Source organism: Typopeltis vanoorti, chromosome 11 (assembly GCF_054136105.1).
Source record: "Typopeltis vanoorti isolate ZY-2024b chromosome 11, IOZ_Tvanoo_1.0, whole genome shotgun sequence".
Lineage (NCBI taxonomy): Eukaryota > Metazoa > Arthropoda > Arachnida > Uropygi > Thelyphonidae > Typopeltis > Typopeltis vanoorti.
Window position 1 is genome coordinate 42,683,917 of NC_143559.1, and position 4,296 is coordinate 42,688,212.

General features: G+C 42.1%; 1 pseudogene; it reads left to right on the forward strand.

The window, feature by feature from the left end:
• Window positions 1-3,713: 3,713 nt before the first annotated feature.
• LOC150101472 (U2 spliceosomal RNA) lies at window positions 3,714-3,870 on the forward strand (annotated as a pseudogene).
• Window positions 3,871-4,296: the final 426 nt, after the last annotated feature.

Below are 4,296 nucleotides of genomic sequence, written 5' to 3' on the forward strand. Positions count from 1 at the left end.
CTGAAAAATTGTAACGTGATCCTCATGCAAATTGGTGTGTGTCACTGCTTTGGTCTTGATTATCTTGATTTATTTTGAGTGCTCTTAAATCCCAAGGGACACCTTTCAGAAGTAAGTTTGGACTTGCATTGGTGAAGCTTCGATAGACAACATTCTTGCTCATCTGAAAAAGAAATTTCATCCCAAAATAATTGCTTGTATATATATATATGTATGCAAAGAATTTAAAGGTTTTGGAAATATTTCCTTCAGTTGGAGACCTGAATTGGCTTGAGAATGTTTCGTGTTAGTATCTAAATAAAAAATAAAATAAAAAGCCCATTTACCAATGTACCATAGTTACGACTTTATGTGGTGGGATTCATAAAAATTTGAACAAAAAGATCCACATAAGCACAGTAAGCATATTTTAGTCAAATCATACTGTTAAAACACATATTTCGGTTAATAACTATTTAATATATACGGGATTGTCATATATACAGGAAATTCCATAAATTTATTATTATTATATACGAAATATAACTACTTCCTATTATGCATGGAATAACAAAGCCATAAACTGCTTTTTGAGGTTTGCAAGATAGTAGTTTTCTTTACTTTTAACATTATTCATGGTGTATTCAACAAACGAAAAATGTGACATAATGCCAATAGCAAATATTTTTAATTAAAGTTAAATTAATACACTCAAAGTAGATATTTCATATATAACACAAAATAAAGTTTTAACAAAGTTTTAGTTATAAAAATTAGTTTAATAGTTCTTGCAATTTTTGTTGAGAGAACACGTGTTTGAAGTACACCTTTCTTTTATTAACATGATTTTAATATTACTAGTAATTTCTCTGGTTGGATTCATTGGAGGAGTTCGAATTGGAGGGTAATGGATGGCAATGCTGAACCAATGAAGTTAAACTGAGGTTCGGCTGTTATTATGTTATGTTATATGTTATACCCTGGGGCGCAGAGATTCGAGAGTTTTGAGTTCGCTCTCTTAAGGTTTTTGCCTTAAGGGAGCAATTTGAGTCAACGGAGAAAGTGTTCTCCGGCACGGCCCGCTGAGGGGCTTTGTCGGTGAATGAATGAAATGATTTTCTTCGGAATTTGAGCGGTTCTGCTCGGTGGTGGCGTGTGGGTGGAAGGCCATCACTGAGTGCAGCCAACGCTGAGATGAACGGTTTTTCGCTCACGATTGAGTGGCCTAGGGAATTTTTAGAGTTGGCTTACTTACACATCGCCAATGCTGTACCAATGAAGTTTAACTGAGGTTCGGCTGTTGCTGTTTCCCCCAAGGGGCGCAGAGATTCGAGAGTTTTGAGTTCGCTCTCTTAAGGTTTTTGCCTTAAGAGAGCAATTTGAGTCTCCGGGGAAAGTGTTCTCCGGCACGGCCCGCTGAGGGGCTTTGTCGGTGAATGAAATGATTTTCTTCGGAATTTGAACGGTTCTGCTCGGTGGTGGCGTGTGGGTGGAAGGCCATCACTGAGTGCAGCCAACGGATGGACGGTCTTTCGCCCACGAATGAATGGCCTAGAGATCGTCCGAATTTTAGAGACGGCTTTACCTTTAAATTTAAATATGCCAATGAAGTTCTAACTGAGGCTCGGCTATTGCTGTTACCCTCCTGACATGATCAGAGCTATAATAGCTCAATAACACCTTATCCCTACACTGTCCTCTACAGATAACATGGAGGATGAAAAGCATTCTTGCTTCGCCCCTTTAAGCCAGTCCTTATAAGGACTATATAAGGATGCATTACGTTTGTGGCTGAGTTCTGTCTGATAGCTCGGCCTTTTGGCTTAAATCAAGTGTATGTATGTATATGTATATAGTGTCTGTGCGTATCAGCTTAACAGGCTACTAGCATTTCGTAGTATCCGTTCTTAACCGTTAATATCGGTAAGAGTCCCATCGGGGTTCACGATATTTAACCGGAAATATACAGATCTTCCCAAACCCCCGGACCGGAGAAATATTAACCACTTGGTAGTAGTGGAAATAGCTTAGCCCCCCCCCAACCAGCTATGGCTTTGCCGCGTATGCGGACACTCGAAATAGAAGTGGATGCCAATCTGCATCCCCGATGTTCAGCCAAAGCTCTCATTGAAACAGTCGGTGCTGACCAGATTTTCGGATTTACTCCTTTTGGCGGTGGCCGCTTCCAAGTAGTCGTCAGAAGTTTTCAAACCAGAGATAAACTATTCGGAGGTTTTGATTGTAATGGGAAAAAATAGTCCCATTTTTGGTGGGAAGTATCACCAAGTTACTTAGAATCCCCAGATTCCCTTTGGAATATGTTGAAACTGATCTAAAGATTATCCACGACATATTCGGGAAATGGGGCGTAGTACGCAACGTGGAAGTGTTAAATGATGCAGAAAATCCCACATGGAAGTAAGGCGAAGTAACCATCTCCCTCGAGATGAAAACGCCAGTTCCCAACTTTATTGTCATTGGATCTGCCAGAGTAATGATTAATTACCCTGGCGTAAAGAAACAATGTTTCTGATGTGGTGCCTTCACCCACCTTGGGGCTGACTGCCCGAAAACGAAGTGTAGAAACTGCCTCGAACCAGGCCACAACCTGGATAAGTGTGAGGCAGCTTGCCTGAAATGTGGTGCCACAAACCACAAAGTGGACACCTGCCCATCAAGAACCCTGGCAGAATTGATGGGAGGTGCCATCACAGCAACACCACCAGGCAATACTAGCAATACAGAAAAGAAAGATTCTCCAAACTTGAAGGCTGCTGCAGCAGAAAGCCATACCATCACACTATCTAAGGAAAGCCATAAGAAACAAAATGCTGCCACAGAAACCATAGCATCCAAACCCAAGAAAGAGAACCAAGAAATCCATGAAGAACCAGCCAAAAAACAAGCTCCCACACAGGCTGAAATCACAGGAGAAGAAGAGAAAGAAAATGACACAGAAAATATGGAGGTAAACAGCGCTCCCTTCAAAAGACCACTCAGTCCAGAGGAAAAGGACATGAAAAAAATAAAACCTGCAGAAACAGAATTAGAGACTCCTCATACAAAAGCAGGGGCGACTCTAAAGCATCTAGTTAAAAAGTATCCCTGGGGTGGCAGAAAAATTTTAAAATGCAATAGTGAGAATAAGGGAACCTGAGCTCCTCCTCACCGAGAAATATGGTCCCAACGTAGTTAGTGCAAAATGGGGTGACTTATTTATTGAAGACATCAGCAAAATCACCCCTGAGCAAGTACAGGTAGCCCTGGACATAGACGAGGAGGCGGCATCGGCGTTCTTCATAGCTCTCTCCAAATTAGACATGGCCAAGGGAAGCGAGGTGGCTAAAAGAATTATGACTACCCATAACAAACGACAGTCGCAATAACCATCCCATGGTTTTCCCGTCCATAGCTATACTGCTCTCTAGTTCCCACAGGTGGGGGAGGGCCTGAGAACCTGAGCAGCGAAGGCTTACAACGAGGCGGTGCAGCTCCTTGAGAGCTGCATCACTCAGGCCAGACCCCCCCCCCCACCTTTCTATTTCAGTTTTCCAATCCTATCTATAGTTTTGTTTTCTCTGTACTTTATGTTATTGTTTTTGCTACATGTTTCCTTTTTAGGATTTTTCCTTTTCTTCTAAAGTGAAAAATCAGCGACGTTTTAGAATCGCCCCTGGGGGGCAAACAGCTAAATCAGGTCAACTGAGGCCTCTTTTTACCTATTATATATATAGATCGCTTCTCGGCCTTTTGGTTAAGATCAAGTGTGTAGTGTCTGTTCTTACCAAATTAACAGGCTAAGAGCAAATTGTAGTATCTGTTCGTAACCGTTGATATCGGTACGAGTCCCATCGGGGCTCACGATATTTACCGGAAATTTACAGATCTTCCTAAACCCCGGACCGGAACAATAATAAACACTTGGTGGTGGGAATAGTTAGCCCCCCCCCCCCTCGCCAGTTATGGCCAATGTTTTGCCGCGCACGCGGACTTTCGGCATCGAGACTGATGCCGATCTGAGACCCTGACTTTTGGCTAAGGCCCTCATTGACAGCGTTGGTGCGGACCAGATTTTCGGATTCACTCCCTTTGGTGATGGCAGATACCAAGTCGTAGTAAGGAGCGCTGAGACTAGAGACAAATTACTCGAAGGCTTTCAATGTAATGGAAAGGAAATTGTTCCATTTATGGTGGGGAGCATTATCAAAATGCTTAAAATCCCCAGATTTCCCTTGGAGTATATACAAAGTGACGAAAAAAGTCATCCATGAAATGTTCGGAAAATGGGGTGTTGTACGCATTTCCTAAACATACAAG